The sequence below is a fragment of the Colobus angolensis genome, unplaced genomic scaffold (genome assembly GCF_000951035.1).
Source record: "Colobus angolensis palliatus isolate OR3802 unplaced genomic scaffold, Cang.pa_1.0 Scaffold108, whole genome shotgun sequence".
Taxonomy (NCBI): Eukaryota; Metazoa; Chordata; class Mammalia; order Primates; family Cercopithecidae; genus Colobus; species Colobus angolensis.
In genome coordinates, this window is record NW_012111808.1 from 2,763,840 (window position 1) to 2,790,859 (window position 27,020).

Genomic DNA, 27,020 nt, shown 5'->3' on the forward strand with positions numbered 1-27,020 from the left:
AGCATCTCGATAACTTACATTTACATCTAATACTTCTAACCTGTCACACCTACCTGTGTTGCCCACCAGGGAAATAAAGTCTGCTGGTTAAGAAAACACGTTGCAGAGTCTGGCAGAACTGTGTGCTAAGCCCAAAACATACCAGGAACCAAGAGTTGGTCCTCTATCTGGATTCTTTTAACCTCTCTGTCCCTCCTACCTTCCTTATGGGTAAAACGCAGATAAAAAATACTCCTCACAAAGAGTTGCTATTAGATCAAATTTGCAAATAGCAGCACAGTGTTTGGCACATAGGTAACTAGCAGCTACGGTTCCCAGATTCAAAATAATATCAATAAACATGTATGGGCTTTAGCAATAAACACTACAGACACTGTTGGACAAAATTGACTATCACTATTTACAATTTAGCGTTAATGGATCACGGATTTACTTTGCTCTTATGTGGACAAGAAAGCTTTATATTGGTACCACAGATACAAAGACCAGACATTGATCTGGACTGTTTTGAAAATACATGCCTCTGGTGATACGGACTAAGAGACCAGAGAGCCAGGAGATTAAATGCCTCGCCAAATATACCCAACTGCGTGTGCTGTTGATGACAGCAATGTCTATGCAAGAGGCGGCACACGTTTTCAACTTTACATGTTTGCATTATGTTACGACGGAAACTGTATCACATTAGTGGCTCCCCAGGCTTTTCACTTTTGCTATTCTATTTTAGTTCCAAGCAAGCCTCCTTGGTTTTATGAGCCCTTCCCTCTGCACCTTTCTCCCTGCTTGTCCCTTATGTGCCCAATCATCCATGTGCACGATGCTGACAGAGCCATTTCCTCTTCAGCTGTTACCCTTGAGTAGTTTTCCAGTCCTTTGTAGGCTAACACTTCCAGGCATAATTCCTACCCACTTGCAACTTTTATTCTAAAGGAAATAAAACAAATCAGAGTAAGACTGCCAGAGTAAAATAATTTTTTCAAATGCTTGTCATACACAAAATAGTCTCATTCAATGGTCTTAATGTATAGAGCAAATAAATGAAAGCAAATCTTCTCTATTCACTATGCTCAACTGTATTTCTCCTTTTCTTCTATGCACTGACTTCTAGTATCCTCTTCTCTTTATTAATTCTGCCAAAAAAGTGTTCATTGTAATAAAAACTCCTTACTTACAATAATTCACCTTGAGTGACAAGCAAATGTCTACTTCAATTACTATGTAGAATTTTTTTGTTTGCTTGTTTGCATGATAAAATCTTGAGATTTTTCTGTTATTGTGATATTGTTCAAAACTTCAAAGAAGAATTCTGGTTCTGGTAATGTGTTTTCAAACAGGAATACAGGACATTCTGATCACCTCTCAAGAGTGTGTGTGTGTGTGTGTGTGTGTGTGTATGTGTTAATTTTTGTAGGTACACAGTAGGTATACATGAGGTATATGAGGTATTTTCATATAGGTTTATAATGTGTAATCATATATGGGTAAATGGAGTACCCATCAACTCAAGCATCTATCCTTTATGTTACAAACAATACAATTACACTCTTTCAGTTATTTTTAAATGTACAACTAAATTATTATTGCTTATAATCACCCTGTCGTGCCATCAAATACTAGATCTTATTCATTCTTCCAACTCTTTTTTGGTGGCCATTAAGGTGAAGTATTTTTATTTAACAAATAAACCTTCTACTCTTAAGTTCTACTCTGGTGAATTGAAATACTGATTGCATTAAACTGTAGTGCCTTCTCTCAAATGTGGTTTGCTTGCTTGCTTAACCCAATGCCTGATGCAATGTGAGTGAGAAATAAATATAAATTACAGGTAACCTTCAACTTTACCTGTAAATATGCTGAGTTAGGAATAAGTCTATCTGTAATTATCAGCTGAGGACTGCAAATGATTGCAAAGTTATTTTTATTAAATAGTCTTAAATTTGGCTCCATGATACTGGCAAATGCTGAGTCTGTAACCATTTGGATTACACATACTTCTGGCCCATTTTCAAAACCACTAGCACCATGTTTACTGTTTGTCTCTTCCCCACTTGAATAAAAGCTCCACAAGGGCAGGCATTATTTTCTGCCTTGTTTCCTGATGCCAAGTGCCTGACATACAGTGCTGAGTATATATTTGCAGAATGAATGATAAACACTGAACATGGCTTGTACAGTCCTTCATGAGCTGGCTCTCATGTTCATGTAGAGCCTACTCCTCATACCTTTCCTCTTCCAGTGATGGGAAGGAGATGCACAGTCCTCTCTCTACTTCTAGCCTTCTTTAGATCTGGCTACTCATGACTCAAACACGCCTCCATCCATTCCCATGTCAGCTCCCTTTGGCTGGCTGTTTTCCTGATCACTCAGATCTGAACTTAAATGTCAACTTCCCCGACTTTCTCTGTGCTATGTCTCTCCCTGTGACGAGCACCCACAGGACCCTGTATTTCTCTTGGCCTGTTTACTACATCCTGTGTCTTACGGCAGACAAAACGTAACTTCAAGTATGTGGTGATAAGGAGTGTATCTCCAACACCAAGCCGTGCAAGTATGTGATACAAGTCTAATGCTCAATAAGCATCTGAGGAATAGACTTAATGAATGACTTAATACTATCTATGAAAGAACCATAAGAAGCAGCTATCCACATCCAGAAAAACTGATAGTAATCATTACATGATACAAGTCAAATAAGCTTACAAACAACAGAACTTAAAATCCAATTATGCAATATGTTTTGAGTCTTTCCAAAAATTATAGATATTCTTGAACCATTAATAGTGGAATATGCCTTCAAATAAACCTTCACCAATCAAGATTCTGTATTAGAAAAAAGTTCCTGAGTAAAGAAATGGTTATTAACATCCAGAGAAATAATTTTATATGATTAATAATTTAACTACTTTATTCATTAAAATAAAACTGCTTTAATTCTCCGTAAAGGTTACATTTTCAACTTCCCAAAAATTCTCAATAACAGCAGGCTTTAATAATTTCAATGGTAAAATGGTATTCTACTATGACGTAAGAAAACAAGTAAATGAAATTTCTAAATACATTTTCTTTCTGTTTGGGCCACGTATTACACGACGTAGAGGAGACATTAACTGATTTTCTCTCTGTATCTTAATTTTCTTAAATTAAATATACAGAATTCAACAGAAGCACAAAAGAAGTGAAATAAAAGATACATGAAATCGAAGAGGTGAAGGTCTACTACCACGGCCAAAATGTTAGCCGGGGACCTCATATGAGCCTATGAAACTGCAGCACTGAGCAGCCTGAAGTCAGGTCTGTATCCAGAATGTGAACAAAACATTTACCTGTATGTGAAAAACCTACACAGACAAAAACAGTTTTATTATTCCAAAGGTCACTAGACATATAACTAAATATCCTTATTATCTGCATCACTATTTTACAGACTGAACAGCAACAACAACAAAAAAAACTCATAAATTCAAACAACTTGGAGTTTGTATTTCTTTTGCAGAACAGCCTTAAAAAGTCTTTGACTGCATAAAATAAGTCCTAGAAGATAGCAGAGATAATATTAGAAAGTGTAACAAAATCACCCAAGTCCCTGAGAAAAACACTCATGCCTACAACCAATTTTGAGGCTAATTTCTTAGCATCCTTAGCTATTTCCCTAACCATTCTGCACAAGGCAAAGTTTCCCACGTCACTGTCAGTCTTAGCTACACATTACAAAATATAATGAATGGGGGTTCTTTTTGAAATATGTATAATGCTGACTTTCCTCTAATTTGGCTTTCCTTTTTTTCTAAATTGGTAAAAATCTGCTAACCCTTTCTCCTTTAATACAAGAAAAATCATTCCTACCACATACGTATGATGCTGAATTGTGAATCTACAGCAATGACAGTTTCATTCACAACATTATTATAGAAGCAAATCTTTAAGGCCAGTAGACTAAATCTATCAATTTGATGAATGATTAAAATATAAAAGAGGGATCATTTCAGCCCATTCTCTCTCTCAATGGAAATATGCACAATTTTAACATATTAGAAGTTATCGGCCGGGCGCGGTGGCTCAAGCCTGTAATCCCAGCACTTTGGGAGGCCGAGACGGGCGGATCACGAGGTCAGGAGATCGAGACCATCCTGGCTAACATGGTGAAACCCCATCTCTAATAAAAAATACAAAAAAACTAGCCGGGCGCGGTAGCGGGCGCCTGTAGTCCCAGCTACTCGGGAGGCTGAGGCAGGAGAATGGCGCAAACCAGGGAGGCGGAGCTTGCAGTGAGCTGAGATCCGGCCACTGCACTCCGGTCTGGGGGATGGAGCGAGACTCCGCCTCAAAAAAAAAAAAAAAAGAAGAAGTTATCCATTTTCTTTGATCTAAAAATTATTAATTTATTGCATACAAACATCTTAGTGGTAAATAATTAGGTGCTAAGTAGGTGATGATTCACTTTTCCTAAGTGAAAGAAAAGAAGGATTTAAAAATATTGAGTTCAAGAAAAAATAACAATTTTGAAAACAAAAATGACAATTTTTTGAAGCAATGTGTAGGTGAGAAATTCCTGTTTAAATAACAAAAGCCTAGATCCCAGCCCAGGCCTCTAAACACAGAATCTCACAGATGGAGCCCAGGCATCTGCACTGTATGAATGGGCTAGAGGTTACTCAGATGCGCAGTAAGGCTGAAGAACCACAAGGTGCAATCTTATTTCCTCATTGGGTTCAGGAGTCCTGGGCAAACATCTCAAGAATGTCACTCATCAGATACATGTCAGATATATAAGGCATCAAGAAATGGTGGTATCTATAGTGAAATTCAAAGTAAATATAGGTTTCGGCCAGGCACAGTGGCTCACACCTCTAATCCCAGCAGTTTCGGAGGCCAAGGCAGGCGGATCACTCGAGCTCAGGAGTTTGAGACGAGCCTGGCCAACATGGTGAAACGCTGTTTCTACTAAAAATACAAAAATTAGCTGGGCGTGGTGGCGCACACCTGTAATCCAAGCTACTCGGGAGGCTGAGACAGGAGAATTGCTTGAACCTGGGAGGTGGAGGTTGCAGGGAGCAGAGATCATAACATTGAACTCCAGCCTGGGTGACAGAGTGAGACTTCCTCTCACCAAAAAAAAAAAAAAAAAAAAGTAAATAGGCTAAGATTGACGACAGCTGCTTTCTCAAGGCCTCTGCTCAGCCCCTCACTCTCTCCTCTCATGAGTCACTCAGCCAGTGCAGGTGGGGTTGGTATTGCTATGATTATAGTTGTCTCACACATGTTAGTATTCCCCTCAATAAGATGGCAAACTCGCCCAGGGCAGGCACCAAGTCTGACAGTCCCCAAAAGAGTGATCTAGTCCCAGAAAAAAAGCCAACCAAACTGCAACTCACTCTACATTAAAAAAAAACGCAAATGTGAAAAAAGAAAGTGATGTAGCTCAACGGACCCTTCTCCACTGGATGAAGTACAGCAGCTTTCACAGACACCTGAATGTGGAACATTACATATGAGAACCCAGGGTGAATGTGGAACATTACATACGAGAATCCAGGGTCCACGGGAGTCTGTTTCAACCAAAAGTCACCACCTGCAGTCCTGGTAGGAAAGGTAGCACTGGAGATTAATTTTACCAGGAAGACTTTTGGCCATGGGAACAAGGACTACAGGACAAAACTGTGCACTGGACGAAAGTTTCTTCAGCCCTCTCCTACACGCTCAGAAGCAGCTTCTCTGAAACATTCAATACTCCATTCCCAGGCAGCTGTTACAGTAGTTATCTGAAGGTGAGAAGGCACTGCAGTGAAGCTCCCTCCTCACAACAGTGTTTGCATTAATGAGTATCTTAAAGTATTCTTTGAACACTAAGCAAAGACAGATTAATGCTGAGAACAGAAATTGAAAGGTGTTTTTAGTCAGCCCAGTTTTGCCGGGCCCTAAAATTGACAGAGGCTAAGAGGAGGGGGATGGGTGGTTCAAATAGAGAGGGGAGCTATCAGCCTGGGACGGAGGTGTGTGCACCAGGGCAGGGCAGGGGTTGAAAGGCAGGGGGTGGGACAATGAAGAAAGGAAAAAGTACTTTTGGAAGTATAGCCTCTTTCTTGCTCAGGGCAAGAACTTCATGAATTCCAAAACAGTAGGAGTTTGAGGGGTTTGTAAATTCCTTCGTGGCCACTGGTGGGGACAAACAAACAAGGAGTTTTGTTTGCAGCACAGGGGACAGAGAAGAGCTTGGGAAGAGAGGGATCCACATCTGAGGATGAGGGCAAAAAGTAGGCACCACGCTGAGGACAGCATAGGACACAGAGCGAGCAACAAAGGGGGCTGCCCCCCTCCAGATCTTTGCCCATCAAGTAGCTGGTTAAAAACAAGACCAATAAAGATGAACACACTGAAATCAATGCCTGGCATGAGGTGGGGCTGCTTATATGAGTGAGGAAGAAGTGACTTCAAAGACCCTCAGGAAGTATCTATCTTTTCCAGCCCTGTAGTCCAGAATCTAGCACACTCCCTGGCACTAAGAAGCATCTATCCAGCAAATACTGGCCCAATCAAGGACTCAGTGATCACCTTGGACACAAAAATCATCCTTAATAAGCACAGTAAACATTAAACCGTCGACATAATGGGAAACTATAAAAGAACTTAGCAGGAAAGATGTCTTGGTTATTCAAGGCTGCTTATATGATCATTTTTCTTTTTTTCTTTTTTTCCTTTTTTTTTTTGAGAGTCTCGCTCTGTCACCGAAGCTGGAGTGTAACAGCACGATCTCGGATCACTGCAAACTCCGCCTCCCGGGTTCAAGCAACTCTCCTGCCTCAGCCTCCCGAGTAGCTGGGACTATAGGCACGTGCCACGACACCCGGCTAATTTTTTGCATTTTTAGTAGAGATGGGGTTTCACTATGTTAGCCAGGTTGGTCTCAAACTCCTGGCCTCAAATGATCCCCTCGCCTCAGCCTCCCAAAGAGCTGGGATTACAGGCATGAGCCACCACGCCCAGCCACAATCATTATTCTTTAAGTATACTATCTTACTTCCTTTAAGGACAAGTTTCAAAAGGGCTAGACTAACAAATTAACTAGGTAAACACACACACACAACAAAATACTTCCAGCCTTTCTAAGTGATGCAGAAATGTTTTTCCTCTTCTTGTTAGCTTCTTTGTTCCCACTTCTTGAAGATTTTTAGGTGACTACTGGTAAGCTTTGGGATTTTATTTGTTTTTTTTCTACTCACCCCTTGATCACCTGTTTTAGCACGATCCTGATTTCTTTTGTATTTCTTCATTCTCCCCTGGGAAATTTGTGTCTGTGTCTGGCATCTGTCCCCACCACCTCCTCCTTTGTGAACACTGGGGTGAAAATTTCATTTATTTTTTAGCAGTGTCTCTATCGTCCGTCAATATATTACCCTTTCTCTGTCTTCCAGGCTTGACAAACCACTTTTCAGGCCCCCTCCTTCAGGTGCTTTGAGAAACAGCTCATTATTATTTATCATGATCTCATTGGTAATCTTTCTTCTTTCTGGCACTCTTAATTTGGGGATGTTTTCTGATATTCTCAACATCTTCCTGTAATCATGCCAGTCTCCTCTATAACACTTGATGTCAACTGTGCCTCTTTCTTCATAAGTAATTGCTCTGTGCTCTCCAGTTTTCCATCCTGTTAGCCTGATAGCTGGAAATTTCTTACAGCGTGTCTATTCTTACACAGCATAACTTTGGGGTGTCTGTTTATTGGATTTATCTCTGAATACGCATGCCTGTTTCCACTCTGGGTGCTTTCTCCTTCACTACTTGCTCCTTTTTTTTTTCTTTCTTTCTTTTTCTTCTTTATAAGGTCTAACCATCAAGGCCACCTTTTACATTTTGTTTTGAGGGATAAAAAGGCTGCGGTTCTGCCTACACATGGCCTGCGTTTCTCAGTGTTTGAATTAATGGCTCAGATAATATTTGCTATGAAAAGCATCATTTGATGACCAAATCCAGTGCAACAATCCATTAGGTCCAAACTCCTACATGTGCTCCAAATTTGCATAACCAAATCAAGCTTCCTTGCTCTTTCTTTCTGTTCTCTAGTTTGACCACAGACTTGCTGAAGCTTCTAGCTGGATTATCACATGCTCTTAAAATACTCTCCCACTTTCCACTTCCAATCATATCCTTTGTTTCAGATAAAACTTAATCAACAGGGGTTTTGTGTAGGTTTCCATTTGTACATAATGATAAATAGCTTAAGCTATATTCAGTACATTCACGATCACTATTTTACTTTCTTTAACATACACAGATAAATCACATTCTATCCACCCCATTATTTCCCATGATTATGTCCATGTCCTGGCAGTCTTTACCATCTGAGAGACAGAATTTAACTCCTCCCCGACTTTTTAATTATTAGCCAATATTAGCTTTTCTCAAAATTAAACAATACAAAATAGAGCAGCTTGAGCTAGATGGTAGATGCCATGCAATAAATTTATTATTTTCATTATAATGAATAAAAATAGTAAAAAAAGTACTACTATATATTATATATGGAGAAAGTAATATATGTATTATGTAATCATATAAAAAGTAAAATACAGAAGGATTTTGCCCCTTCCATGTGGATTAGACTAAGGGTGCTACTAAGCAATATTGAGTAATATAGTCACAAATCAGTGGAAACTCTTCAGCAGGCCACAACATAGTGTGAATTTGTGTGCTGCCCTATTCTCCAAAAAGAATGCTGTCATACCCATTTTAAATAAATGGGAAATCAACAGAAACTGACTTCTCTGGGATCACTAAGAAATCGTGGTGATCCAGTCCCAAGCGCTAATTGGTATTGCTTTTAAGCACCACATTTAACTGGATTTTCTTATAGCACTAATGTTCCTCCACTGACACAACTTAGCAGGCAATGTATTTACAAAACTGTAATAGCCTGAAAAGAATTAACAATGAACAATGTGCAAAATAGTCAATTACAAGCTTAAACTTTAAACAAGCACTTACAATGAAGATTAAAAAAAAAAAAAAAAAAACTATCTTGGCTATTGGGTCATTTTCCAGGCTACTAACTGCTAAACCATGTGCAGAACGTGCTTCCAATTTAACCATCCAGATTTTCTAAAAAGGCAGATAGCTTTGCTCTGCAGGCAGAATCAAGTTGGTCTTCAATTTGATTTTCAAAACAAAGCAGTTCTACAGAAAACCACTAAGCTTTTGCTACAAATGATCAGAAAAAGAAAAGGGGAAGTAGGTTTTATTTTAAAGACCCCAATTTGTCCATCCATGTAAATGAAAAATATAACTATTTTATTTTCCAAAAGGGTGATAGAGGAATAAATTCTACAGCCCCATCAGTTTCTAAGGATTATTGGCCACAAGTCTCAGCTCTTCTGAGACATAGCATTGGCAATGGGTGCCAATGCAAAAAATAACACATAGGAAGTCAGGATGATTTTTAAAAGCTACAGAGAAAATCTGAAATGCTTCCTAACTAATAAAGCACCTCTCAGGTCTTATAAATAATTGGATACAATGAAATCTGAGATCTCAGAATGGGTAGCTTCCCTCTTCCAATAACACCAGATCAAAACCCATATACAAGGAAATGACCGGAACAGAAGCCAGGTGCACAGAAGAACTTTTGCATTTCCACAAATGTGCAAAGAACTTTATCACAGTACAGAATGAACACATGAAGCTCTGCACCCTTCTGCAGCTCTAGGTTGTAACCAGCCCAGAGTCTACAGAAATCCTACATACTGGTATAATGAACCAAGATGGGCTAGCTTTTTAAATATACCATTCGTACGTACTTCTTGTGAGTGTGACCAAACAGAGGAAGCTGAAAATGGTTTGTCCAGAGGGAAGTCTGTAACTGCAAACAGTGTGCTGATGACCCTGCTGACTTGTCACCATTGCGATGTTTCCTATAAAAACAAGTCAGGTTGATCTAACCTTGGTTCTAGTCAACCTGGACCTTGCATGGGGTCCCATTGCTTGGTTTTAAAACAGGTTGTTGGATACTAATCTATGCCCTCCCTCTGAGTATGCCTAGCTGTCCAACAACAGAAACCTGTTCTCAAAACTCCCCTGTGAGCTCACACATCACCCTCCAGAGATCTTGTTTATCACAAGAACCATGTTCCTGAAAATTTGCCATGAGTCTAATTTTCATAGTCTAACATGGGCATCCCCTGGCAAGCAGTCTGTAAAGCAAATAGTTACCTCTCAATCTATCATTAGTGTTAACCCAAATTTTCACATAACCTTCAGCACCTGTATTGAGTAGCTGGCTCACCTTGGAATTTTCTGCCTTAACATTAAATGTAGGTAAAGAAACATCTAAGACTTTTGTTCAGGCAATTTTAAGCTTTCGTTGTTGTTGTTGTTCTTGTTTGTTTTAGTTCTTTTCTCAGGAGACCCAACAAGGTAGCTGGTTAACTATCAATCAATGGCAAATTTAGTAATCATCATATCCTATCTATTGCCTGGTAAATTTGGGTTCATTACACAACTCACAATCAAGAACCACATTTCATTCTTCCATTTGTCATAGATGAACCATTTGGCTTAAACTTTGTCTCCAGAAAGAATACTGAAAGTAGAGAAAAGGATCCAGAATCATAAAAATAGCGCCCTTAACTGTTCATATGCCCTACAATAGTAATGGTGAAAAATCACACAGTATTGATGATGTTCTGGGGATTCCTCTATGCATTATACATGCATTACCTCATTTATTTCACCCAGCAATCCCAACAGATGGATTTTATAATATCTTCAACACAGAGATGAGGAAACTGTGACTCAGAGAAAGCAACTTAGATGTCACCCAGGTTGTAAAGGGCGGGCAGAGCCAGGATATAAACCCAAGGGTTTGCATTCCTAAGCATCACACCATCTCACTTCCTATATCAACAGAGTGAAAGGACAGAATTATTGCACACTTGCAGACCAAAGCCAACACGAAGAAATCAGATGAGGATACGTATTAAGTCCCATTATACACAAAGACATGGAAGCCTTGGTTGGAAAGCAATCAATGTTAAAAACACTTAATGATTTTAGTGGACCACAAGCTCCATTTTCAGTCAATGCTAAAATATGAATGTATAAACAGAATCTTAGACTGCATTAACACTAAAAACGAGAGCAGACCCACTATGGATCAAACCAGATCTGGAATACTAGGGTAAGACTTGAATTCACCACTTGGAGGGAAAAAGAGACAAACTAGAACACAGCAGAGGATGGTGACTGGAAACACAAGGTGTGGTTAAACCATGTTCTATGATGTGTTGCAAGTTTTCCAATTGCGCTTTTAAAGGAAGCCAAGATTATCGTCCTTGAAAACAGGGGAAAGAGAGACAATACACAATATTAGTTAGCTTCAGAGGGAAAAAATGCGTATTTCAGTCTGACAGCTACAGAATTGAGAACTTTCTGAAAGTTAGAGCTGTCACAATGCAATAAATTGCCTTGTTGGTGGTGGCTCATGTCTCTCTCTGGGGAACTTATTTATTCCCATGACTTCAATTATGAAATATTAATACTGCATGCCAAATCTGCAATCCCAACCCAGAATCACAAATCTGTCCACCCACAGACATGTCAAAAATTCATTATTTCCAAAACTGAAATGACCGCTTTAATCCCCCATGACTTCCTTCTCCTCAAATATTCTACATCTTAACAAATGGCACTGCCATCCACCAGGTGGCCCAAGCCAGACACCAAGAAGCCAAGGATGACCCCTGCCTTACCCATCAGTTACCAAGTCCAACCATTTCCATCACTTTAATATCACTCAAATCCATCCTCCTTTTCATCCTCACTGTTCCCAGTTCAGCTCAATCTCATCATTTCCTCTTGGAATTGCCTTAATCACCTCCTGAGTAATCTCCTTGCCCTCAAGTTGCCTACTATTCACAGCTGCTTGAGTGTCCTAAATCATAAATCATATCATGGTATCTCACTATTTAAAATCAATCCTGGAGTAGTTTACCACATGCTTCATTGAAAATTAGACATCTTCCACTCCTAAACACAACAGACCCTTCATTTTTCTGGGGCCAGGATTCTATTCCAGCTTCACCTGTGTATTAGAGCATTTTTATACTGCTATGAAGAAATACCTGAGATGGTGTAATTTATAAAGATTTTAATTATAACTTATAAATAATTATAATTTATAAAGAAAAAGGGGTTTAATGAACTCACAGTTTCACATGACTAGGGAAGCCTCACAATCATGGTGGAAGGTGAAGCAGCAGCAAAAGCATGTCTTACATGGTGGGAGGCAAGATAGCATGTGCAAGGGAACTGGCCTTTATAAAACCATCACATCTCCTGAGATGTATTCACTATCACAAGAACAGCATGGGAAAAACCCACCCCCCGTGATTCAACTGCCTCCCACCAGGTCCCTCCCACAACATGTGGGGATTATGAGAGCTACAATTCAAGATGAGATTTGGGTGGGGACACAGCCAAACCATGTCAACCTGTCATCCCTTCCTCTGTGGAACTACATCTCATAGTCATCTCATAGAATGACTTCGGTTCCAGTATTCCTGTTACGTCTTCCAGCTCCCAAGGCTCTGCTCAAGTATCTCTACCAACTGGTAATTTTCTTTCCACCAGGATAGTTCTAACTCACTTTTAAGATGAAGCTCAGGCATTACCATGTATATTATTAAGAAAATTCATGTTAATCCATACAATAGCCATTCCTAACTCCCTCCTCCCTTGCCTGTCTCTTGAGTCAGAGACCCAACCATGGCTCTAAGAGTTCACATTCCAAGCTTCCCTTGCAGCTATGGATAGATGTCTGCTAGAGATTTAGCCAATAAGTTGTTAGCAGAATCCTGCTCAAGACCACCAGATTCTGGTAATGTTTTTCCCCCTTCCTGGATGGAACAGGATATCTGTAAGGATAAATGCCACCCTAATCTCTTCCTCCCCTGCCTCCTTTAGGGGACTCTAATGTTGTGTGTGAGGCTCAAGAGCCAGCCTGCAAGAAAGAAATGCAAGAGGAGTGGAAAAAGCTGAAGAATGAAAATCAGCATGCTGAGGAGGGCAGAATGGGAAGACAGAAACATTGATTTGCTGAACTCACATAGGCAGCCTCCTGCCTCCAGACACCTGAAATGAAGGGGAAAAACCCCTTTGTTTTACTAGCCTACTATTGTTATCAGGCATTCTATTAGTTGCAGCTGAACACATGTTTAGCTGCTATTCCACCTCTGGGAATTCTTTCTAAATTCTCTACAAAGGAGGCAATGCAGTGGTGGCTAAGGACAAAGGCTTTAGAGTTCAGGAGATCTCGCTTCAAATCTGGGTTCTGCCACTTACCAGCTACACAACACTGGGCAAGTAACCTAATCTCTCTGATCCTCAATTGCCTCCTTTGTTAAATGGTAATGACAATGCCTAACAAAGAAGTTTATTATAAGGAGTAGGCAGGATAATATGTGTAAAGTACTTAGCAAGTGCCTGGTACACAGTGAGTACTCAAAAATCTTAGCCAAGCTGGGCACGGTGGCTCACACTTGTAATCTCTGGGAGGGCAAGGCAGGATGACTGCTTGAGGCTAGAGGTTCCAGAGTAGCCTGTGCAATAGAGTGAGACCTTGTCTCTACAAAAAATAAAAATAGAAAAAATTAGCCAGGTGTGGTAGCACATGTCCGTAGTCTCTGCTACCAGGAGGCCGAGGAGGGAAGATCTTAAGCCCAGAGGTTTGAAGCAGCAGTAAGCTATGATTGCAACCCTGCACTCCAGCCTGAAGGACGGGGTGAGACCCTGTCTCAAAAAAAAAAAAAAAAAAAAAATTAGACGTTATTATGAGGAAGCTGATGGTGGAGTATCCCTGATATGTATGCAACAACACCCTGGGAACACAAGGATTATTTCCCCAACTCCCTGAATGGAATTATCTGATATCTACCTGATTCTTTTATTAGGATGTGGGCCAAGTTGAAAGCAAGAAAAGCGGCCTGCCACTATCTGGTACCTAACATAGGGCTTGCAGATACTAGCTTTCCAAAAGTACTTGCTGGGTGAATGACTGTACGAACCAAAGACTCATTTGAGGGCTGAGGTTTATCACTTTGGGCAGCTTCTAGAATAAATGGAATTTATATAGATGGCTTAAAAAAATACATATACTGAGGACCATATGATTGCAGACATACCGATAACATGTTAATTTTATTTATCAAGCAGCCGATGAAACTTTTAAAGCAGTAAGATAGTCTGCTTTGCTTTCACAAATTTGCCCTTTCCCTCACTGCTGTAAAGGAGCACTTCCTCTATGTCTGAAAATGAAGACAGCTAAGATATGAAGTGTAAAAACCGCTTATGATACAACCAAAGCCAAAAACTGAACTTGGGATCTACGTTTCATCTTCTCTACCCCTTCCAATGTAGCCACTAGAAAAGGCTTTCGCTCTTGAGTATTTACTTGTGATGAACTTATCAAATGAACAACCCTATTGTTTTGTGGGGGGGGAAAGTGGGGGGTAGGTGGATTTTTTGACAAGTAAACTGTATCTGACTATTAGAATGCACTAAAATATTGTTTCTATGCAGTGTTTTGCCACCTACAGGCAAACCCCTACAAAATACTATTGTCTAGGAATGCTCTTTAAATGTGACTGCTAAAATGTCACCTAATCACAGTGACCATGCAAAATAATATCTGTTATAAAAACCAGTCCTCCTTTCATCATAAAGGTTTTTCACGTGTAATGGGAGCACTTTATTTTTCTACAGGCAGGAATATTCCCTCGCAGTAAGGAAAGGTGATCTGCTCTGATAAAACTTTAACAGGTGCTGAAATTTATATATTCTATTAGAGTCTTACAAGCCTACACTAATTATTAATTATCCGCCTAAATGTATACTACTTTACACATCCTGCTCCTTAACCAGAACACTCAGAAAACCCATTGTACGCTGCCTAACGGACCATGTCTTGAACGGCTAAATGGCCTAGCAAATGCAAAGATTTTCCCATACGTACACTTTACAGTGTTAATGTAGACCCACTGCCTACACAAACCAACTGCATTTCCACAACCGCATTCCACCTTGAGGAACACAGGTGACTTACGGGAGGCATCTATCTGTGGACAATATCAGCAGATTAGAGTCAATTCATAGAGCAGCTTCCCTAAAGTGCTTGCAAGCAACATTACCGTGTAGTTATTACAATTGTAGAGATAGTGAGTACTCTCTCTTATTCTGCTCTGTGAATATTTTAAAGAAGTCACATAGAGGCTTTTTATGCCAGAGCAGGTGTGAACTCAATTCCACTCTTAAACTAGTATCAGCTCAGCTGAGAGAACAGCCGTAAATTTTTATTTCAGAACCAAATGAAACTCATGAGAGTAAGGGGCAAAATCTCATTAACTATTAAAATGCCTTGAAGAGATGGGGAGAAGGTGGCTTGCTTTTATTTTCAATTGGTGTTCAAACTATACCTAGGGATTTGCGAAAAACGGAAAATGTAATCACACAAAAGTATGTATATTTAGAATTGTTTTATTTCAGGAGAAACAAAAAAATTCAGAGAGCTCACCCCCCCTCCCCTGGCCACATCTCCATGAGTTAGGTCAGTGACAGAAATAAGGAAACTGAGATTAAAATGAAAACCAGCTTGTTCAAAATCACACAGAGATCATTTTGTAAACTGTTGTTTACCAGGTTGGGTTTTTTTTTTCCTGGTTTTTCTCTAGCTAACAGGGATCATCCACAGCTACTGAGGCGGTCTGCCAAGATATTTAAAAGATCTGTGCTCACTGCATCTCAATTTCCAAATAATATTTGTAAGACCATCAATAAATAAGGAAAAAAATTTATGCATGAAAACACACACACACCATATAAAGTATGAATTTAATCCTGTCAGTAGACCAATTGTTAAAGCTTTCAAAAACACGGATATTAGGCTCATTTCCAATTACTCTGAAAGTTCTGAAGGAGACAGGGTTACTAATACATTTTCTTCCATGATTTGGCATTGCCCAATTAAGTGCAATCAGTTACACATAAAGAGTTTATGCTTATATCCGAGGCATTCAGATTTGGCTACTGAGCTGTTAAGAGTACAGCTTGGTCTGAACAGCCAAGGTGAGGAAAAGTCATGACCAATTAGTAACCTAGTAATTTCGAGACTCAGAAAGCCAAGCCAATGCTAATAATACAAGGCTAGAAAATCTTACTTTGCGATCTATCGCTCTAAAATTAGCTTTATATGTGTCTCCTTTTCTCTTATCCTTCACTTTTTCTGTCTCCCCCTTCTCCACCAAATGTTATCAGATATTACACATTTTCTATTTTCATTCAGCTTTAATATGGCCCACGAGGGGGTGGCATTTAATTAATCACTTCCACATTCTGCCAGAATTCACTACATGATGCTCAAGTTTGCATATCACTTTTGCCAAGCTGATCGGACCCGATGAACAGAAAAACAGAGTAGATAACATAATAGTAGGTGTAATAATAATTTGCATTAACTGAATTTTAGGGCCAGGTGGCTTTATGTTATTTTATTTAAACACAGGGCAACTGACTTAGATGAGACATTTCATCACAGTGCTAAAGAAACTTGCCCAAGGTCACAGAACTGGAGAGTGGTGATCTGGTGCTCACAGCAATGCCCAGCTGACAACAGTGCCCTGCTAGGTCCACCATCCACCACTTCCCCCATGTTAATTTTCTTGTGGCATTTTCAATCTACATGAAAGCTTTAAATGTTTTATCTTAAACATAAACAATATAACCAGCTGTATTTTATACCACTTTCAAATGATGCTTCCTTATAATTTTTCCTATTAATGTGTCAAGGAATTAAGAAGTGATTAATAAGCAATCATCAAGAAGACGAAAAATGTTTGAGCTGTGTCTATTAACCACTTAGAAATAAATTTAATTTAATCTCAATCTATGCTCCATATATTTTGCAATTGTTGGTTCCTAGGCCTGATATTCTGCAAAAGAAAAGAAAATTTGAGATCCACTGAATACCTCCTTTTACTCAAAACAAATTGTGCTTCCTTTGGATTCAAAAACTCTTAAGAGTAAGGGGAATTGGAGAATAATCCAATACAGAGGCAACATTCTATACCAAGCGTCTGTGAAGTAAGGGGAATGAGAGAATAATCCCATATACAGAGGCAACAGTCTATACCAAGCATCTGTGAAGAAGAAAGAAATGAAGTGGAATAGGACTGTCTCCAAAACATCCCTGAGCACATGGAAGGTATTTGTAAAACTATCTCCTTGATGAAAACCATCATACCTTGTAGTGACTTCATTATCCAGATGACCTACAACACAAGCAAAGATATCTGCATTTGTCCATGGGTTCTCCCTAGACTCACCACTCAAACACCACACCAGGGCGTTCTTGGCCTTGTGTTTAAAGATGAAACTTGAGAACATTAAAAATGGAGAGAAACATGGCTGAAGGCAAATATTTCACAAAAGGGAGCACCTGAATCCAACACAGCTGTCCCCAAAGAGGTACTTATTTTATGGGATTACTGTTTTGTGGACTGGCTAAAAAAGACGCCTTTTCATTTTGGTCTTGATGTTTACAGAACTGAATGTTCTATACTACCTCCACCTGCTCCTGCCTTCTGTTCCAATCTCCTTAGAAGGTATAGGTATTTTAAAACTGCTACCACCCAAAACCCCAAAGTCTATAGATTTTTCCATTCATTACCCAGACAAAAATGACAGATGACCAGTGTGTAGCCTCGCAATGCCCTAACAGTCACACAGCAGAGCACAGTGGTTACAAAGTGTATCACGTCACCTCACCTTTCACAGTGAGCCTGGGAGGGGTGGGCCAGGCTGGCATCCCTGTCCTCACCTGGGAAACCAGAAAACGAGGGCTCAGAAGAAATTTGCCCAACGTCCCATCACCCATCACCAGGAAGTGAAGAGCCAAGAATTATGCTGAAGTGACCCCTGAAGACCTCGAATCCACTGTCCCATGACAACCTGTAAGACGTGCAGTGCTCAACACAGCTCCTTCGCTTCTCTGGTTCTAAGAATGTATAATGTGAACAAAGAAAGCAGTCTTATTTTTATTGAGGATGAATACAGCACTTAAGAAGGACACATAACTTTCAAGGATGTGAGGTTCACTATAACTATACTGATGTTATTTTCCTGGCACCATGGAGTAGTGAGAGGTTTGAGAAATGCAAAGTATTTAATTGCACCCCCGCTGCCCAAGATCCAGTCAAAAAGTAGGGTACTGGTTAATACTGTCACAGACACATTTTAAGTACAGGGCTTACGCAAAATTCAAATAAAGCATTTTCCCAAGGAAAGACTTAGAGAATTGGCCGGGCCCAGTGGCTCACACCTGTAATCCCAGAACTTTGGGAGGCTAAAGCAGGAGTATCACTTAAGCCTAGGTGTTTGAAGATGCAGTGAGCTATAATCATGTCACTGTACTCCAGCCTGGGTGACAGAGTGAGACTCTGTGTCTAAAAAGAAAGTAAGTAAATAAAAACATGAAAATAAATAAAAAAAAAACCTAGAGAAAAACTTTTTCTACTAAATAAAAGCAGCACTGTTTATTTCACATCCTGGTTACCTTTAATGATAGATGGTCCTTCCCCCTGCCTCTGTTTCAATGTGTCTGATTCATGGCATGAGACTGTTCAATACAGTTGGGAAACCTCTGGACAAAAGATGGATCTAACTCTCACAATTTCATCCAGTCGTGGCATGTTGTCTAAAACTAAATGTCTTTTGGCTGCACCTAATCCTCACATTAAAAATCAACAACTGCAATTGTGTACATAGTAAAAGAAAGTAGAGGGTTTTCTCCCCCAGGCAGTAGGTATTCTTGTCTGAGTGTTTCACGGTGACACGGCAGGTTGCTGGAGGTAAGTTCGCTGGAAACTGTTTGGGCAATGGTCCAGGAAAAAGATCTCTGTCTGTCGCTTGTAGCAGCATGTCCCAGGGACATGCTCCAGGGTGCCAGGTCTGCTCTGGATAGGTGCAGTAGGAGGCATTGGGAGTAAAACCTGGCCTTTGGCTCTGCCAAAGACCACCCAGGGGACTGGAGAAAAGGGTGGTGACTGGAGCTACAGGCCTATTGCGTAACAAGGGTGCCCTGGACAGGCTGGCAGGAAGTCAAGCCGGAGACCTAAAAGAGAAGGTTCTGGGGAAATCAGAGGTAAGGAGAGCTGGCTCTGGCTGGTTGCTGCCTTGCTCAAGGGCTTAGGACAATTAAGGCATAGGCCTTGAAGGTGAGATGCAAATAGCAGGCCTCACACTCCTTCCCATGCAAGACGTCATGCCTGGACTTTCTCCACCTTCCTCTCTACAATATCTTTTTTCCTACTCCATCTTCCTCTCTAATTTGCTGACTGGAAATTACAGTTGAGACATCTTTTTATATGTTTTTTATTACATGAAAGTTAGTGCCTTGTTCTTAATTTTCAAAATTATTAAATAGAAAATTATGTATTTTTCTCTTTAAAAAATTAAAGTGTGAATTGAACACTGCAAGTTAGTAATCCCAGTATGAATCCCTGACTCCCTTCTCTCCTGTCTATTTCCCAGGTTGCATTCCCAGCCCTGCTCCAACCTCTGCAACTGGAGATGGCCTGTGTTATGGGGAAGCAGTGTGGCTGGGAGACACTGCTCAACTCACCCTTCCCCTTCTGTCTGCATCAAACCTGAAGACACCAGAAGCTGTGACCCCCATCTTGAGACAATGAGGGAAAGGACAAAAGAATCACAGAGCCATCAGCCCTGACATCACTGAGCTGCAAACCACTTCCAGCAGGGGCCTACCACCAGACTTCTAGAATGAGAAAAATTATTCTTAAGCCACCATTAGTCACATTTTCCATTACTTCGAAGCAAAAGCATTCCTACCTGATACAAATTGCTTTTTACTTTTATGTGAAGCTTAAATGATTTATCTTCTGTTTGGGTCAATAACTTTCTATGTGAGAAATCTTCCCCGGGTATTTAGAAGGTCTATACATCTCTGTTGGCCATAGTTTTCAAGTAACATTTTTCTGGTTAGAAATTCTTCTAAATGTTATAAGACTTGGTTTGGTAAACCAAGTTTGACTCTAAAAGTGTTTGAGGATCACAGCATTAACCGTGCTATATCACAGAGTAGGCTAGAAAGGAAACAAGACCAATGAGAAAAGGATGGAAATGTTCTCCAACTGGACAACAGGAAATCAGTTATCTTAGCTGAATAACAGAAACACAACTTTTTTCAATGGCTTTTCAAATTATTTATTATAATTATAATAATAATTATTATTATTAGCAATGGGGCCTCCCTCTGTCACCCAGGCTGGAGTATAGTGGCACAATCTCAGCTCACTCTGGTGATCTCAACCTCCCAGGCTCCAGCAGTCCTTCCACCTCAGCCTCCTCAATGGCTGGGATCACTAATGCATAAAACCACGCCCGGCTAATTTTTTTACTATCTGTAGAGACAGGATCTTGCTATATTGCCCAGGCTGGTTTCAAACACTTGGGTTCAAGCAATCCTTCCATCTTGGCCTCCCAAAGTGCTGGGATTACAGGCATGAGCCACTGTGCTCGACCTAAAATATTATTGATTTTACTTATTTCTGCTTATACATAAAATAATCTGTGGTGTACAGAAAACTGAAATAGGCCACATTGTAATATGGTCCATTTCCTATTTTGGCAGAATATTTTGTCCAGTCAAGGATATAGTCCTATAGAATAAAACATGGATTTCTATATGACTGGCTCTGGTTTAGGGTCTTCTTCTTGGTACAGTAAGGTATAGGCCTAACTTTAATGTATGGGCTTTTCACTCAACGTTTAAACCCTATCTATCTAATTCCCTGATTCACTCGACAGTCATTTATTGAAGTCCTACAACCTCTATGCCAAATACTGATCTATGCACAGCACTTTTCTCCTGATGACTCAACTTAATGAGTTATTATTTTATTTATCCCTAACCAATCCAATTCCTTAGCTATAGATCTGGAATCAGCTGAGCTACAAAAGGAATATCTATTTTAGTTAGGCTTTAAAGAATTACATTTGGAAAACACATCACTGGCAAAGTCACTTGAAGGTATTCATAAAATAGAGATGAATGGATTAGAAAGAACAATAAAACATCTCCAAAGAGAAAATATAGTATAAGGATAAAATGACGTATCCGAAAGATCAATGGACCATTAGATGATAAAACTACCTCAGAGATCACCTAAAGAGCTGTTCCTCCCTCAATCTAAAGATGTGAAAACGACCTGACCAGAGGACCCACAGGGAGCTGTAGCAAAACAGAATAGAAAACTCAGTTCTTGACTGGGCATGGTGGCTCATGCCTGTAATCCCAGCACTTTGGGAGACTGAAGCAGGCAGATCACTTCAGGTCAGGAGTTCAAGACCAGCCTAGCCAACATGGTAAAACCCCATCCCTACTAAAAATACAAAAATTAGCCAGATGTGGTGGTGCACAGCTGTAGTCCCAGCTGCTCAGGAGGCTAAGGTGGAAGGCTCACCTGAGCCCAGAAAGCTGAGGCTTCAGAGATCATCCTACTGAACTCCAGCCTGGGCAACAGAGAGAGACTATCTCAAAACAAAACAGACAAACAAAAAAAAAAAAAACAAAGAAAGAAAAAGAAAAGAAAAAGAAGGAGAAGAAGAATAGAAGGAGTAGAAGAAAAAACCTCAGTTCTCCTGACTCCTGACTACCAGCCTTAGCTCAACAATCAGGATTGCTAATAACACCAAGGATGAGGCTCAAACGAGTCATACTTGTTAACATTTCAGGAGGACATTTTAAATTTAACATTTAAAAAATCAAAATTCCCAAAGTAAAATCAAATAAGACCACAATTAATAATTTCTTCTCTCAGAAATTACTTGTGCCACATTATAAGTCTAATACCTAAGAGCTGATACCGAGATAACCTCAAGCTGAAAAGTGTCATTAAAAAAAAGAAAAAAAAAGACCAAGATGTCCCTAACTAATGAAGTAGCAAAGAGGCCTGCTCGTATCACTACCTGATGTCGCTGCATTTAAAAAGTGAACTGAAATTTCTAGAGCTGACATCTATATTCACAGTTCCATTCTTACGAAGTTACTAAAGATTATTTGACCTTTGGAACTTTCAAACATCAAATGATTGCCATTATTTTACAGGTTTTGCTATTTTCTAATACTCACACTTCTGCACAGAACAAAATATCTGACCACGAAGTTAGGTAACATCTCATTCATGCTTTGAAAAATTACATTTCTTTGTAGTCATGCTTTTCCTTTGTACATTAAGGCTTCCAAAAACAGTTTTCCTAGTAAAAGCTGATTCATTGCTTATTCTCTGTTTTACAATGAAGAGTAAAACTCCCTGCATTAGCATGTACTCACATTTGCTGTTTTACAAGAAGACTGTGGCATCCGCTTCTGCCACTGGGATTTGAAAACACTCACAACACTTCACCTTTATGCTGGGCTAAACTCAGGGTAGCCATAAACACTCTGAAGTAATACAAACCTAAATATTCCTGCTAGGCAAACGGAGCAGTGGAACCGAATTATAATGAGCTAGCAGCTGTCACAATATGACCACAGTAACCAAATCAAAATATCAACCGCTAACCCAGATGAGATTCAAAGGTCATCCTGTAAGCCAGCAGCTTTCTTCAGTTCTGCCTGAAACCTCAATCTAATCCAGCAGTAAAATGTTCCACTGAGCTAGGTTAGAAACCATTTACTCTATGGTGGTAAATTATTTAATGCTCTGAGAAAGTACCACGAGTAGGACTAGTACCAAATACTACACTAAGGAAACTGAACCATTCAAAATGGGCCATGTGAAAGCATAGCCCCTGATGCTGAACTAAGCTGTAGCCAAGTGTAGAAAAGCTTCACTTTTCACACCCTTCAGTCACAAATACTATGTATGTAATTTTATGGGGCAACTTGCTCACTTATCCTCAGTTTTCAATTGATGCTCTGGAATAATAAAAGGAAAATGGAATGCTTAGCTCCTTCCTTGGATCAAATAGTTTTAGCTAGAAAATATATTGTCTACCATTGTAAAAATATCTGGAAAATTACCTGCAGGAGTTTAGTGCTTGATAAAGGGGAAAAAAAGTTTTCTTTTCTTAAGTGCATATTCTTTCTATATACTTCTTGCCAGGATTTTCAAACTATTCTATAGCATATAAATAACCCTCTTAAAAAACAGAGGAGTTAGACTCATGGACCCTTTCTACCATTAGCATACTCTGAAAACTATCCAACTGACCACCTAGGAAGGTTTCATCACATTGTTTAAGAACTGCAATGAATGAGTTTCCAATAGGTCCAGTGTACATTACAATCATTAATAATGATAGGCAGTCACAAGGAAGAAATGATTTATTTTCTCCAGATATAAAACAATGCATGGAATTTCAACTAAGGCAAAATGTAACCTGGCATGTATCTACACAATGAAAGCAATGAGTGAGTTCTTAGTAAATGTCAGGTACAAGTATATGAATTGGTCAATGCAGACAGTCAGTACTCACATCTCTAAGCCCTGCCAACATCAAAACTAACAGAAAGGCTATTCACACCTATTTTTTAAAAATTTAGGAGCTTGCTTTCTGTTTCTGTTAGTTAGGCTTTTCTTTAAAAGACTTACAAATATCACCCACTAAAACCCTGTATGACAAGTGTAACCACAGACAGGAACACAGAACAATCTTATAAACCAAGAAATGTCATTAATTCTTCTAGCACGATACATACATTGGGTGTGTGGGTGTACATGTGTGTCCATGCATGTATAACCACACATGGGTATTTTGGTTATTTTACTTTAGGGATTCACAAACTATCAAATAGTGCTATTTTTCCACACACATTAGCTTATTTCTAAAAGAATAAATTAACACAAACATTTTATTACTTTTGAGATGGGATCTCACTCTGTTGCCCAGGTTGGGGTGCAATGGCATGATGTCAGCCCACTGCAACCTCCACCCCCTGAGCTTAAGAGATCCTCCTTCCTTGGCCTCCCAAGTAGTTGGGACCACAGATGCGTGCCACCACGCCTGGCTAAGTTTTTGTATTTTTGGTAGAGATGAGGTTTCATCATGTTGCCTAGGCTAAAACACTTTATTACTCTTATAACTTACATCGCACTTTGCATAAATTTGAAATAGAGACACAAATGAACTGAGTTTTGGAATTTCAGTGCCAAATAGAAGTATTATGTTTAAAAATCTGTAAAATGCAAAACCATTCATGTGAAATCAAGGAGTTCAGAGTTGTAATAATGGGTTTAGCAATGCCTGTTATCATTTCTCTAAAATTGTATACTGCCATAAAGAACAAAAAATATAATTAATAACAATCCACTCTCAAAGGGAAAGAGTAGTCCAGTACTTTTTTCTTTCTTTGCAATAAAATAAAACCGTACTAAATGAACAGTTTACCAAAAAGAAAAAAGAAAAAAAAATCAGGTCATCTGCAGTTAATAACTCTTTCCTGTAAAATTAGTGTCACTTATTTCTGTAGCAGACGCCTAATTCAGTCACAGGCTTGATTGATTTGACAATAGAGAATCTGCTGCAACAAAGTGGCTGATTTATTTCTGATGCTATAGCTTTTACCCTGATGCGACATCACGGTAGAATTAAGTCTTTGAAACAGAAAGAAATACTTTGCACTTTTAACGGAAACCAGTTAAAGATTCTGAAAGTGGAGACTGGAGTGTTGTCCAACACTTATACTGAAGTCTACTACCTTCTTTTGGTAGAAAGAAAATGTCCACAAAGGTCACGACATGGGCTCTGGGTCTGGACACAAAGTGCAGTTTAGAACACAGCAGATATGCTACGAGTTCAAGCTGTCCCCCACACCAATAGATCTTACTTTGTTTTTATTACCATTTGTAAATTAATTGTCCTTAATTTCTTGAAAATGATCTATCTTTCCTTTGTAAAGCTGTAACATAACACCAAATAAGGCTCATCTGAAAAGTGGTTTCATTTTAAATAAACAGCAGCTTGGGCAAAATCAATGAGAATCTTTGTTCCCTGAATCTAGCCTTCAGATACGCAAGCCAATCAAGAAGGCGTCTGGGATGTGAGAAATTATAGCGACGGGAAGAGTTTTTAATGCAGCATCAGAGTGAATTCTCTTAAAAAAAAAAAAATTGTTCTTCTCTAAATAAAACTGTAAAGTATTTCATACTTGCTTCAATATCTTTTTCTCCCTTTTCCATTTTTTTTCGCATACCGCGCAATGCCCTCTCGCTCTGAGGGCGACTTCCCTGACCCCAGTCTGACACTGCGCCGTTAATGTCAGATAAACCATTTAGCCCAAGCACAATTCTTTTCTGTGCAAAAATCTGCTTGAGGTGGAAAATGTAGCAGTTTGTAAACAATGAAGAGCCATGTTTCAAACCAGACAGCTTATCTAACAGAGAAGTCCTTTCATTGGGAACAGTGGGTGGGGGCCTCGTGGACATAGTAGCATTTCCTATCACAATGCAGGAGACTGTCTTGGTCTCCATATTTAAGAGTTTAATGGGAAGGAGGGCAGACGGGATAAAAGAGCAAGGCTGACATGGATTTGCAGCCTAAACAACAACCAAGTGAAAAGAATCAGCTCTCTCCGCTCTAGACTGTCGGGCCACTTATATTTTAAATACTATTTGGATTGAAAAACTAATTTGATTTGTAAAGCAGTTGCCCATGAGGAAACATGAACAGAACAATCATTTAATCTGTTTGTACTGCTTGGTGTATTCTGTAATATTAATTTATCAAGTTGTTCTTTAGAGTTAAAACTTTTTTCACATAGATAACATAAACTTCTCACTATGAGTATTTATTTATTCATTTTTCTCACTGTAGCTCATTAGAGGATCATTTTAGGATCCAAGGAAGTTAGTATATTATTTAAGTGCTACTTTTCAAGACTCTATTTTCAAATCAATCTTTTATTCTAAGCGGTTGTGTTAAGATGAATAGAAAAGCAAAGGTGCTGGAAATAAAATCATAACTACTGACACTGAAGAGTCAAAAGCTGCCTTTTAAAATCTAATTTGTTTAATGCATCTAGTCACCTGTATCTACATATCCTGAGAACAAGAAACAATGCACCTTGCTATCAACAACTGATAAAGGACTGGGATTCCTGTTTTAGTTACAGTGTTAAAACATACATATGAAATTTACTACTTTGAAGGCAAAAATAACACAAAAATAAGAACATCCTATGACCAAAACCAACCTTGTGGTTCTCAAAGTTGGTAAGACACTCAAAGGCATGCACATATGATGTCACCCATTAACTATAAGTTGCTAGTATTTATCTGCTTTGACTATTTTGTGTTACATATCTGAAATCCATTTAGATGGATTTGACAGTGATTTTTCAAAGAATGCGAGATTCAAGGACCTGAAGTAACTGGTATAGCTTCCAAAGCTTAAAATCATGACATTCTTTAGAAGCATTTGCAGTTATGGTCTCAGAAAAACATAATTACCGTTGTGTGTTTTCCTTGGAGTGTTGTCCAACAGCTTGTACCAAGAAATGTAACTTCACTTATTGACAGATTCTCAAGAGAATCTGGCCAGGTTGAGAGATTTACTAATATTGTTAAAAACTCATGTTTACTAGAACAAAGATCATTGGTTCAATCAAAACTAAAGTAGCCAGCTATTGGACCTTTTAAACCATTAGGAATCATCTTTTCATTGCTCAAGTTACTGCTATTAAACAAACATCCCTACAGGGTAGCCAAAAGCAGAAAAACATGCTGAGGATGCCAGGATGAACGGCATGCTGGAGATTCACAGACAGCTCAAACAGGTAACTTGCTTTAGTAAAGCAGGATGCGCTCTGCCTAGGCCATTAGCTCTCAAGTTCACGCCTTGATAAATACACAACCAGATTTTACAATTCAACTTGAACGCACTACTCTGATTTAAGCACACTAAGCCCATTAACACCATTTATTTTCATAAACCCTTTAGCAGAAATCGCAGTTAACACT

At 39.3% G+C, this 27,020-nt stretch overlaps 1 protein-coding gene and 1 long non-coding RNA gene across 6 annotated transcripts in view; one reads left to right on the plus strand and one right to left on the minus strand.

Annotated features, from left to right (window-relative positions):
- Positions 1–27,020, minus strand: part of TCF4 (transcription factor 4) — a 428,077-nt gene that overhangs the window by 216,167 nt on the left and 184,890 nt on the right. The window lies entirely within an intron of this gene.
- Positions 19,008–27,020, plus strand: part of LOC105516778 — a 30,493-nt gene continuing 22,480 nt past the window's right edge. Inside the window, exon 1 of the long non-coding RNA XR_001002542.1 lies at positions 19,008–19,180. This is a non-coding gene — a long non-coding RNA (uncharacterized LOC105516778). The remainder of the gene's footprint in view (positions 19,181–27,020) is intronic.